The 13,037-nt window shown below is 42.1% G+C and overlaps 1 protein-coding gene across 16 annotated transcripts in view; it reads left to right on the top strand.

Moving 5' to 3' along the window:
* LOC140549000 (neuronal cell adhesion molecule-like) overlaps nucleotides 1-13,037 on the top strand; it is a 104,152-nt gene that overhangs the window by 36,831 nt on the left and 54,284 nt on the right. For 14 of the 16 annotated variants that reach the window (XM_072672195.1, XM_072672202.1, XM_072672196.1 and 11 more), the window contains exon 2: nucleotides 10,132-10,193. The gene's annotated coding sequence lies outside the window, so the exon portion shown is untranslated. Of the gene's footprint in view, nucleotides 1-8,202; nucleotides 8,306-10,131; nucleotides 10,194-13,037 lie in introns of those variants that run through there. The other 2 variants (XM_072672189.1, XM_072672201.1) reach the window with 2 other exon arrangements.

Below are 13,037 nucleotides of genomic sequence, written 5' to 3'. Positions count from 1 at the left end.
CTAGAACTGTGTGTATTAAGGAGTATGTTCTAGAATAGAGAGAATGGAGAGACGATTCTAGAACTGTGTGAATGAAGGAGTATGTTCTAGAATAGAGAGAATGAGGAAATGAGTCTAGAACTTTGTGTATTAAGGAGTGTGTTCTAGAATAGAGAGAATGAGGAAATGAGTCTAAAACTGTGTGTATTAAGGAGTGTGTTCTAGAATAGAGAGAATGAGGAAATGAGTCTAGAACTTTGTGTATTAAGGAGTGTGTTCTAGAATAGAGAGAATGAGGAAATGAGTCTAAAACTGTGTGTATTAAGGAGTGTGTTCTAGAATAGAGAGAATGAGGAAATGAGTCTAGAACTTTGTGTATTAAGGAGTGTGTTGTAGAATAGAGAGAATGAGGAAATGAGTCTAGAACTTTGTGTATTAAGGAGTGTGTTCTAGAATAGAGAGAATGAGGAAATGAGTCTAGAACTTTGTGTATTAAGGAGTATGTTCTAGAATAGAGAGAATGGAGAAATGAGAGGGTGGGGAGAAGATTCTAGAACTGTGTGCATTAAGGAGTATATTCTAGAATAGAGAGAATGGGGAAATGAGTCTAGAACTTTGTATATTAAGAAGTATGTTGGAGAATAGAGAGAATGTGGAGACGGTTCTAGAATTGTGTGAATGAAGGAGTATGTTCTAGAATAGAGTGAATGGAGAGCTGATTCTAGAACTGTGTGAATGAAGTAGCATGCTCCAAAATAGAAAGACTCTGGAAATGGGTCTAGAACTGTGTAAATAAAGGAGGATGTTCTACAAGAGAGAGAATGGGGAGAAAAGCCAAGAACAATATGATTGTGGAGAATGTGGTAGAACAGTGTGAATAAGGAAGAACGAGCCAGAACAGGATAACAGGAATAAGGGGTCATGTTTTAGAACAGTGTAAATGGAGAAGAAAGGGTAGTAGTATGAATGGGGGAAACATTCTAGAACAGTGTGAATGGGTGAAAGTATATTCTAGAACTTTATGGAACAGTGTGAACGAGGAGATTATACCAGTACAGTGTGAAAATGGAAGAAGATTCAAGAGTGAGTTAATGGGGGGAACAGATGAGAACAGTGTGAATGGGCATTGTTGAGTCTCCCAACAGTCACTATGTCAAAATACTTCTTCTCAGTCTTTCACACAGTAGGTTACACTGAGTCCTGTGTAGCAGGCTCTCTTTGTAGTGAAGCATGCAGTTGGTCAGAGTGTGGCGTGATGTGATATAATTCATCACAGTAATGCTAAATAAGGTCATATTGCTCAGCCCTAGCCATCAATGTGGAATCAGGTTAGTCCTATTAAAATTCCTTGTTTTCCGTCCTCCACAAGAGACATTACATTTACATTGCAAATGTTGTTTTTGATCTTCTTGTCTGGATCGGATATTAAAAAGCACAGCCAGGTTGATGACAGGTTCTCACTGGAGTGCATGTAGCAAAATATGGCTCACATAATTTGCACCACAGATGGCTTCCCCTTGATCGGCCAGATGTAAAAAAAACTGTCTCATCTCCGACTGCACATTTAACAGCAGAAATCATCTGATTCCAAACTGTAGCTGATCAATTGTTTTATCCATAGCCATTATGGCTGTAGAGTGTGAATGCATTTTCCAGGCCAGTGACGCTAATCGATGTGTCCTATATATTGCGCGCGTGTGTTGTTTGCATGTTTCTGTGGACATTTGGTCTACATCAAAGGCACAACTAGTCTTTATCCTCATTATCATTCAGTATGAGGACTGTGTGTGTTTTTATGTGTGTGTGTGTGTCTTTTTCATCCTCCAACGATATAATTGTTTATTTGTGCACTATAATAGGCTGGTGGTCTGTCCCTCATAAGCAAAGGCTAGTTCAAGCTCTGTTTTAACTGAAACCTCTGTGTCTTTCTCTCCTTGGGCATCTCTTCTGTGTAAGGCCTGCTGGCTCTGTCTGTACATACTGCTCTCTCAGCGGAGAGGCTTATTAAATCATGCTCCTGTCAACTGGGCCTTTGAGCGACCGGAGAGAATTGTGCAGTGCGTTTGCCTCTTCACGAAAATCCAATAAAGATCATTCTGTGTGCGGTAATCTGTGTCATTCAATTCATGTGCATGCATAAATGAGAGCTTGCCTTGTCGCACGGGGGAATAATATTTGTTTAAAGAGCTCAAGTCTGAGGGACACAACAGAGAATCCCCCATAAACAAGCAGTAAAACTATGTAAGGAAGGCTTTGATTCAGACAGTAGGCAGAAGTAGCATGAGATTATTGTATTATACATTAGCGATGGGGAATACAGTGGTCAATTACTGACAATTCTACAATTCCCATTTTGTGAGTTCAGACTATGCCATCAGTGTAGGACAATATGGGAGGGGACTGTAGGAGAATGGGGAGAACTCTGGTCAGGAGTTCAGATGGTGGTTTCTGCTTTGAGGTAGAAGGACAGACCTCTTCTGATAAGTGGAGCTAGGACTGAGACACCTGACTGTGACGTGGTGATCACAGGTTGCAAGAACCTGTGAACACAGGAAGAAGTTTGAAGAACGTTCGATTGGGTGGAGGATGGGCTTCCTATATTTCATAACATAAGCAATTTTCACAACATAAGCAAATGACCTATTGCTATAGTCTACCTGGGAAGCATTCAGGACATGATTACAGATACATCGTTGTAGTGCTCTCAGATATAGTTATTTATTTTTTTATAGTCATAGTTATTTATAGTGCAGCTGATTTGTGGTGTTATTGTTTGGACCATCCCATGAATTTACATATAAGGCATAGACACTGTTATCCGAGTTTAATCTACAGTTTTACAGATCATGTTATAGAGGCAGGTGAATGTAGCATTGGGGCTATTACCCAAGAACCATTATTGGGACAGCATGGTGTGCATGCCTAGGCAGACAATTGAACCCCAGTCTAACACATGAAGGGAAGCATGTTACACACATTTAGGCTGTATGCTGTCTGTTACAATATACAGGTGTGTTGAATAGTAGGAGGCTTTTTGGAATGATGGTTTTTATTAGCTTCTACCAGCAAACTTCCTGTCATACTGCATGTGCCGATCTATTTCCAGGCAACGCTCATTCATACAATCCTTACTGACATGATATATGTTGTTGCTGTCCAAACAAACAGGGAACGGTTGCTTCTGTACCACCTGGCTTTTTCCAGTCCAGTCTTAAGAGTCAGAAGTGAATGAAACCCTGCTAGATACTGGTGAGGTGAAACTGAATGAATGAGCTGGAATCAGCTGCAGAATGCAGAGAATGGGGGGAATGGAACACAACACCGATCCATTCGGTTGTCGCATTTCACCACATAAATGAGCTTAGAATAAGATTCTTTCTCTGAAGCAAAGACGGATCAAAGAGCATCACTTGGCCCCTGAAGAGGCTCCTCATGCCATTGAAGTCTCCCGTGGCATTACCATCTGAATACACATCTGACGTTTTTTGGCACGGCACCAGGTTTCTGTGGCATTGGGCTGTTTGTTTACTTTCACATAAAAGGCTCTGGATCCCCCCTACCTGTGTCTGGATGTGTGTACGATGTTGCTGATCTAGTGAAGTGCTTGCCTATGCAAAATAAAAGGGCCAAAAGTCATGGTATAGAAGAGCTGCTGTTGGATCTATAAAGAACGGTGGACTGAATGAACCCAATATGGTTTTTAAATTACAATGTATGTGAAGAACATTTCAATTGTTTAGGTCTCCTTCACAAAATAAAGGTTCTACACCTATTAACAGCTTTCAAGTAAAGAACATTTCAAGAACTGTTGTTTTTAGGATTTGATTGATATCTTATGCTTGTTACCATGGAATATAGTATATCTAAAGGGTTCATATTGTGTAAAACTCAAGTTTTTTTTAACACATAACTGGGCAATTCCAAATTAAACAGTGGCAGCAGAAAACAGCAGGATGCAACAGACATGCAGGCTCAGACAAATGCCTTGAATGTTTGCTTGATGCTTTTCGACCTATGTTAGAGGGAGTTCCAGACGTGTTAACTGCCCTCCTGTTGGCTGTGCTGAACGAAGCCCTATAAAAAAATGTTTTTGTGGAATGCTGAAGACCCGAGAGCACTCTGTTAAACGCTGCAGACCGGCTGATTGACCAGTGACCGGCTATGTTATTTTGCATTCTATCCATAGAAAACGGACCAACCTGTTAGTGCGGTGCAGGTTATAAACACTACATTAGCTGACGTTGCATCAGCCATTTTTATGTTGTTTCGACAACAAGGCACTCGAATGCTTGTAATTCTTCACTTCGTTCTCCAATTCTTGACACAAGTGGGAAGTATCAAATCAAATTTATTTGTATAGTGCTTTTTACAATTGCTGTTGTCACAAAGCAGCTTTACAGATAACGTAAGTCAGTAAGTCATGAGGTCAGTAAGACCTCATGAAAACCTAAGACCCCCAGTGAATCATAGCCATAGGTGAGGCCAAGGAGAGTGGCAAAGAAAAACTCCCTCAGAGCTTTAGGAAGAAACCTTGGGAGGGACCCGACCCATCCTCCTCTGGTCAGAACTATTTATAGATTATTGTTAAGTTATCAAACCATCACATAAGACTGTTCTACTGCACATGTGTGCAACATAATCTTAGGGTCATAATATAACAATCCTAATATAGTATAACTTCATATAATCATAGTAGTGATGGTAAGAGTAACGAGAGTAATGATGGTTAATGGTGGAAAGGTAGCAGTAGCAGGAGGGTGCGCAGCTGGTCTGACCTGCGTGGTAGGGGAGCATGGTAGTAAGTCTGGTGGGTGGTAGCTGGTCTGACGCAGGTAAAGGGGACCCCAGCGGTCTTCTAAGATGACGGCCCAGATGAGTGGGCGGCCAAGGTAAAAAGAGACGTAGGATCTTCCTAGCACAGACCACTTTTTGAATGAGCCACAGTGCAGAGAAGCCTATCAGAACAAAGTTACTTTACATATATCAGGCACAAAAACAGCCGTGTTGGTTTTACGTGATAAAGTGAAGTTAGGAAATTCTGTCTAGTTTAAAATTACACACATTTTGAGTGAATTTCAAGAGAAAAATAAGATACATGGACAATGTAGAATATAGGTCCTTTAAAGAAAAATGAGCAGCTTGGTTTGAAATATTCTTAACATAGTGCCTGAGTTTCAGATGAAATACAGGACAGATAGATTCAGGCTCTTCACCCTTTGAAAGATCATGCTGTGGGTGGTAAACCCACAATTCCAAGGACATGCAAACTCTTTGGGCTCTCTCTCTGTCTCTCTCTCTCTCTCTCTTACTCGCTCTCTTTTTCTCTGTCATTTAAAGTCCCAGATCTGGTAAATGACCCACTCATAGCTATGGAAACCAGTCTGGCCCTTTCTCCTTTGTGTCCTCTTGTGTGTGTGTGTGAGGGAAGTTAGGAAGAGAAGAGGGTGGGCAAAACTAAGTGTTTCGATTTAAAAGCTAAAAAGGGGCTTGGTTGACCTCCATGTCCTTTCTTTGAGATTTTGCTTGTAATTTGTGTAACTATCTTTTAAGACCTCTACCATTCTCCTGGTGTAGCTTGTAGGTGGCCAGATTAATATACTGTTTCTTTATGAGACTATAATTCGTTCTGTTTTTAATAGAAAATGTGTAACACATCCATATTTCCTCTGGCCCAAATGCTGCTGGAGTGCAATACACCACGTCTGATATATCTATAATCATCAGGATAAAGGGAACATTGATATTAACTCCCCAAGTCCCTTTCAAATTAACCCACATTACTCAGCCCGGAGTCAAATTTAATAACATTTGTGAGCTGAAGCACTCCTCTAAAATACGGCCTTATAAAAAGACATAATCCTGTGGTATAATCGATGGTTAAAGGGCAGTGTGTTAGATGTATGACTACCCACTGGCAGTCAGTAAATACAAATAGACACGTTTAATACATTACAAGGTTCATTCATCGGAAGGCTTTCACTGATGTGGCTGGAACGAATAGACGGCTGCCTTTGAGCAGACATCTGGCACTTCCCGACAGAAGAGAACTATGAGCGATGGTCCTTTAATGGATATTAGCCGTGTTTGTACAAACCGTGCGCTGTTTGTATGCCATGACAACCGCACAACAGAAAAACAACAATCTGTGCTGAGAGCTGCTTTTGTAGGCGCGGACGGGCGAGAGTAAAACTTGCGAGAGTTATGGCCCCCTCGGTAGCCCACTCCAGCACACTTGAGAGCATTCAAACTCTTGTTCTGTCTCTCAGCCAATCAGACAGCAGCTCCATTCATGAGTCTGAATGGGGACCCCGCCATAGGAGCTGCACCTCTGAGACAGGAAAAATGGAGAGCACTTACACACACACAAAACCACACACATACATACACACACTCACGTTATAATACAATGTCGGCATGTAGGATCTCATGTATATAACTACTTATGTACAATAAAAACCTTAATCTTAGCCCTCGTAACTAAAAACAATAAACAGCACTTTCTGGATAAGCTGACCTGTACAGTGTGTCAGAACTTCATGATGAGTGGGCCAACAGAAATACCTCTAAATGACTTTCTTCATCGACTTCCATTGAAAGTTAAGACTGTAAAATAGCCAAATTCTTTTCACACACAGGCATAGTTCACCCTATACAATCTGCCTCAGTGGAACTGCATGTTGTCCGGCCTTACACCTCTCCCAGTGGGCAATACAGGGGCAAAAGAACCTCAGCACATTTTCCCTCAACTCTCCATTCACTCGTGCAGCCAGTGTGTGCCACAGTAATGCCCTTCAGATCTGCTCAGTCACCCTGGCTCTCTCACTGAGCGAGGCCTCCTGCTCACACTGCTCATTACTGCCTCCACACCTTACACGCGATCCATCTTCTCGCCACCACCACTGTCAGAAACGTCAGTAACGCATTCAGCACTTTCTGCCGAATGAATATTTCTCAAATAAAGAGCCGCTGTGAGGTTTAATGAGGCGTGATGTGAGGCGAAGATTAGCGCCGGGCTCATTATGACCTAATTCAATCTGGCTTGTTTGTTTGTTTTTCTGTGGATAATTGTCTGCTGCGTTCTCGCCGTTGGTTTTATAGCATCGTAATGCAACTTGATAAATTTGATTATTGAACAGTGATCATGAATTTAGAGCTCTGTAGCTTGGCTTTGGCTGCGTCTGTACATCCGCATGGGCTAATCTCAGAGCAGTTTCTTGTGCATAGTGCTAGGCTGAGAAGGCAATGTGAGCCTGAAGCCAAAACGCCTACCATTTCAATATAGCTGTACCAAACATGAGCTGGTGGAGGCCATAGTGAGTTGTATAAAAAAAAAACAAGGCTACAGGGTCTGGTTATTTGGAGCCCCGTTCATTGTGCTAGGTGATGGACAATGTGCTTTGAACAGGATTATGTTTCAGGGTTTGTGCGCTTTTGTAAAGGGCGGTATTATCCCGGGCCAGGCAGGGAGAATAGAGACACTTTCAAAGAGAGATCGCCCTCCATTGTTGCTCCGCGCAACCATAGCTAACGGACGTCAAAAGGCTTTTTTCAAATCAGTTCTCTTAATGGCTGCAATAATACTGAAGAGAAATTGGCAATAAACCGCAGGGATGGGTTCCCTGCAGCATTGGCTGGGCGCTCTGAGATGGGCTGGGTCTCCAGGGTCATTGTGGCAGACCCTGATAGAAAAGGAAGTCTATTCTGTAGCCTGAGGCACTTCCTCAACTTGTTAGCAGTGTTGTGACCTGCTGGTAACTTTCACTGTTCTCCTTCGTCGGAAAATGATGTGACGGCCTGGCCACTGGACGCACATTCATCTACAGGTGCTTCAGGTTCCGGTTGCCTCTGTGCTTCTTGTACTGGCAGTATCTGCTTTCTACTACATTCTTTTTTCAGCACGTTTTTTCCAGCAGAACAAAAAACTCACAGAAATTGCTCAGATGAAAAATGACACTATGGAAGAAGTGTCCCAGAAAGCATGTTGCAAAATATAAAAATATGTGGCTTCATTAAATTTTGTCCTGTAAAAGTTAGAGGAACTATGCTTGCGTTCACATGACACCAGGAAATGTTTAACCCCTATTGTGCCAAGACAAAAGATTGTTTTAATCCCGCTGTGAGAGCACAGCGGAGGGAGGGCGGGGGTTAGGCCTGGGAGTGTGTGTACGACACACAGGCTCGCTCACTCAGTGTGCATACACCACACACAGTGGATGGAAGCACAGTGCTTGCCTCTTGCATTGGGACGATCACTGGAGTCTATGGGGTTAATGTGACGATTGCAGGCCAAAGAGAGGAGTTCCACGCCACCGCTACATTAAAAAAGGTAATAGCTCCACAATCTTTCTCTGGACATACTCCACTGATTTAGCCTGAAGGACTTACAGCGTGGTGCTGCTGACAGTGGTGGGTGCTCTAGTTTATGCTGAACTTACAGTATTTTTGACTTTTCGAGTTTTTGTCACTTCGCATTAGCCAAGGCAGGTCATACAAATTGCATGAGGGCTTCCTAATACGAGAGAACTAATGAGCTGATGTGCTGCATGCTGGATCTAATTTTGTTCCTATTCTTCAATTAATAACTTTCTATTCTGAGAGCTGTCTGTGGAGCAGTGGCCTGCGAGTCATTCATTAGCCTAAAATTACCGTAAAGGATTTTGTCATGAATCTCATTACACCTTCTTTTGTTGGGTTTTGGGAAGAATTATGGAGAACAGAAGCTTGAACAGAAGCTCAAGGCCCTTGTTCTAGGATAGAGGTGGATACTGATGCGAATGTGGACAGGTTTCTGACTTGTAGTCCTAATAATCAAGCTGCAAATCGATAGCTCTAGCTCATCTCTGGCTCAGTTCACCTTGTTAAATGTGCACATCTCTGAAGTGGATTGAATTGTCATTGACTGCTCACAGTGACAGACTTTCAGCATTGTGGAGGACCTCAGTTTTGCCTTTTTTTTATTCCAAGACTCTCTCTCTCTCCCTGCCTGGCTAGAAGGCCCTCACTGATGGGGATGCTTAGAGACCCACGCTTTATTTTAGCGAGCCCAGAGCAGCTTTCAGACAGAACAACCAGCTGCCAGCCTTCAGCATCCAGGGAGAGGAGTGTAAAGATTGGAAAGTCACAGCAGACGGTCTGCTGTTTTCCACCACATTTCCATTTTCCACCTGTTATTTAATGGCTTCCCCAAAGGTTAGGAATGTAGGCTTAATGAGTTCTCTGGGGTTACTTCTTAATGTATTAGTTTAGGGACGTGTCACATTTGCTATGGCTTGGATTTCTACTGTTTAAAAGGATCTATTCAGACAAGCGTTAAGAGGCTTTTTATACCACACTTCTGTGAATATTTAGGAATGTTTTATGAATAATTATGAATATGAATATGCCCAAACCTCTTTCTTCAGTAGTGGGCTGGTAGTTTATGCTTTAACGCTTGATTGTGGCTTGAAATCTTAAAAATGGTGTTTTGCTATAATATTTAAATAGACTAACATATTTTTTTCCCATTACATACAAAAGCTTATAAACACTTGAATTTATATAAAGAATTAATGGACACTTAGATCTTCCACAGAGTGTGTCCCCTTGTTTCAGTAAGATACAAATGAAGACTAATTAAACAAAATGTAAGAAGATGGTTTCATTGGGGATCTAGGAATATTAAAGTACAGAAAGAGAGAGAGGGAGAGAGATACAGAGAGAATCTGCATAATCTTTTTCTCCATTGCAAGGATGGTGCCAATCCCTAACTCTCATGTACTGGCCTTTCCTGTAGGCGCTACACTTTGCCGGATTTAGATACGATTGTGTTCTTAAGTCGTCTCCTGCATTGCTCTGGGTATCGTATGCTGAAGACAGTTGCTATCATTTTAAGCAGCTGCCGTAAATCAGTGAGCTCTGATCTTTCAGACATTTCCATAATGGACGGTAGTGGCTTGACCACAGGGAGAAAAGAATCCTCTCTGCCAGTGTTCATCCATTCCATGGTACTATCAGGCCTGCAGTGGTGGGCCTGACTGATTAGCTTGTTTTCAGCTGTGAGCTGCGAGATAGCTCTGCTCATTTCAAAGTGGAAAAGCTGGTTAATGCCAGCCAACACATCTAATTCTAAATCAGGAGGGTGTTTGTTGAATGTGTATTCCCTTGCTGTTTCAGGTGTCGGATTCTGAGATCTGCTGTGGTGTGAGTATCTGGAGCCAGAAGAGAAGGCAAGACTGGTGAGTGTTCTCACATAGTAATATTTGGCTTTTGCCCGCCATCCATGGCACACGCATTTGCTTGGTTGATGGCTGGCTGCAATATGACTCATTTGTGTGACATTGATGATGAGGAGGGTGGTGATCATCCAACACCCTGATCTCACCTAGCTTGTCGCTGAATGGTGCAATCAAATCCTCATAGCAATGCTCCAGAATCCAGAAGAAAGCCTTCCCAGGATTGTACAAAAGCAGAAGCTCTTTTTTAATAACATTGCTATCAGAAGAAACAATGAATGATCAGGTGTCCCAATACTTTTGTCTATAAAGTGTATGTGATAAATAGAGAAAACTGTTGCTCTAACATTAATTATTGTTCCCCATTATTTCATTTATTGTACAGTTTTTTTGTTATCTATTGTGCTATCTGGAGTCAACCGGAGGAGGATGGGTTCCTCTTCTGAGTCTTGGTTCCTCTCAAAGTTTCTTCCTCTTGATCTGATTGCTGTTGGCTTGTTTAAAAGAGGCTTGGGCCTGGATCTCTGGAAAGCTGCTTTGTGACAACATCCGTTGTGAAACCCACTATATAAATCAATCTGAATTGAACTGAATTGACGCGAAGTATTGAGGCTCTGCTGGCACTATGTCCTGTATAAACCTTATCGACTAGCTGTGGCTTTTTATTTCTGTCTTGTGCCCTCTGGATACCGATTGCCTTGCCCCGAGTGTTTTAGAGCACAATGGTCAATACTCCTGTGCAGCAGCGATCATTGAACACTTGCTTTTGTGAGTCGTTAAAGTCAATGAAATGAGCGCCTGTGTGTGTCTGTGGGTGCGACACAGACAGAGAGAGATAATGAAAGGCTGCATCCGATTCGGCAGTTTGAAACACATCAGGCACAATGGAACTGAGCCCAGCATGCAGAATGAGTTCTTCTGAAGTTTCTGTTGACCGGCACCTCACTCCTTCTTGACTGCCTTTGGTTATCGTATTCTGTTTGTGTGTTTTGTCAGCAGTGGGGGTGAGGATGGGAGCGAGGTCTGTTTCCTCTGAAATAGTTATGACAAATGAATATACATGACTGTTTAGCATTTAAATGGCCAGTGGCATTACTGCACAGACTCACACCAGGATATTTGCTACTTTCAACAAATCTCACAAAGGCAGCAGGCAGCATTAGAAAGTGACTTGATCCAATGTGTACACCTTCTCCATTCAACTGTCAACAGTCAACTGACTCTACTGGACATTACATGAATTAGGTTCATCTGAAAAGTGTGGATGATGCAGAGGACGCCCACAGATGTCATGTGCAATCAGGATGACACATTTTCACTCCTCATTAAAGCGACAGTTTAGCAAGTATCAAATGTACACATTTTCCTTTTAGCCCAGCCAAAATCAAATATGTCTTAGCTGGTAAGGTTCATTTAAGTTAACTGTAAAAATGGTGTAAATGTTATTTATTTTACTTAAAAATAAGTTTTAAAAACCTAGTTTTTTATTTTTAAGAGATGCACTGATATAGGATGTCTGGGTTGGTGCCAATGTAGAATATTTTACTAAAATCACTGAAGATGAATAATGAATGAATAAAATGCAGAAACTTTAGTCCAGCAGATTGTAGCATTACCTACGAACGCATCGATTGGTTATTGGTCAAATCTAAACATCTTGTCTGATGCTGCTTGTTTTTTTTTTCTATTAATCTGTAGAAACTGAAATGATTCGGATAACATTGTTCCACTCTACAGCTCTATGTTTCAGTATCATGTAGTGTGTATACATGTCATAATAGCATACAGTGCATATTGAGTGGATTAGCATCAAGGGGTGAGGGGGCAGGTTTGTCTCTGCAGGCGAAAAAGCCAATACGATTAACCAGCTGGACCATGGACACGAGTGAACCCTCAGCAGCAGAAGGAATGAAGAAAGGCATGAGGAGCCAGGCGGATGGCTTATAAACTCAGGATGTCTCAATGAACTTTAAATGTAGCTACAAGCCCAGGGACTTGGCTGTGATGTCTTTGAAATAGGGTAGCCCATAGAGTGACAGGCCTGCAGAGAGAGTGGGTTTGAGAGAGGGAGAGAAATAGAGGTAGCCCCAGTCCTTGTACATCACTTCCAAGGTTGTGCAGACTGCTTCTTTTGGCTCGGTTCTGTGTAGAGCAGATGGCGTTGGGTAGTTTACTCATCTTATCATGTGCTCTTTATGCTCAGCTCCTCTTCATACAGCCCACGTTTCACTTTACACGTCGTACTGTATATTCCCAGATCTTCCATAATATCCTGCTTAGCGCTTGAGGTTCAGTATAATTGGAAATCGCTTGACCGTTCACACTTGGCCGGATCACTCGACCCCCACCTTCCTTATTTGATCTTATGGCATGTATTATTATAGCAGTAATGAGTTTCTACTGATAAATTCTGATATCACAGTGTCAGTGCCGGGTGGCTTTCGTTTACGGAGACTGTTGGTGCTGCGTGGTACGATGGGTCATGGGCTACGCCGCGAAGGCCACTTTGATAATTGATCCTCACAAAGGGGCTATAAATGGAAAGGAAAGCATTAAAAAGCAGTTCGAGAGGACAGACCTTGACATAGTTTTTTGTCTAATGGATTCTTTATTGTGCTTTGGAAACAGTGACTCAGTCTGCTGAGATAAACACATACTGAGATGTTCTCTGGCATATTTTTTAATCACTCACTATTCTCCCCAGACTTGATTCAGTCTTGGGACACTGTAGGCTGCCTATGCACTGCATCGAGGAACGTGATCACGTTGAATGCCAATTTTTAATAGGTTTCTGGTTGTTTACATTGTTTATTGACAGTTTACAGTCTAGACGTTACACATACAGTT

Source organism: Salminus brasiliensis, chromosome 2 (genome assembly GCF_030463535.1).
Source record: "Salminus brasiliensis chromosome 2, fSalBra1.hap2, whole genome shotgun sequence".
NCBI lineage: Eukaryota > Metazoa > Chordata > Actinopteri > Characiformes > Bryconidae > Salminus > Salminus brasiliensis.
Note: the sequence above shows the minus strand (reverse complement) of the source record. Positions and strands in the feature narration are given on the sequence as shown.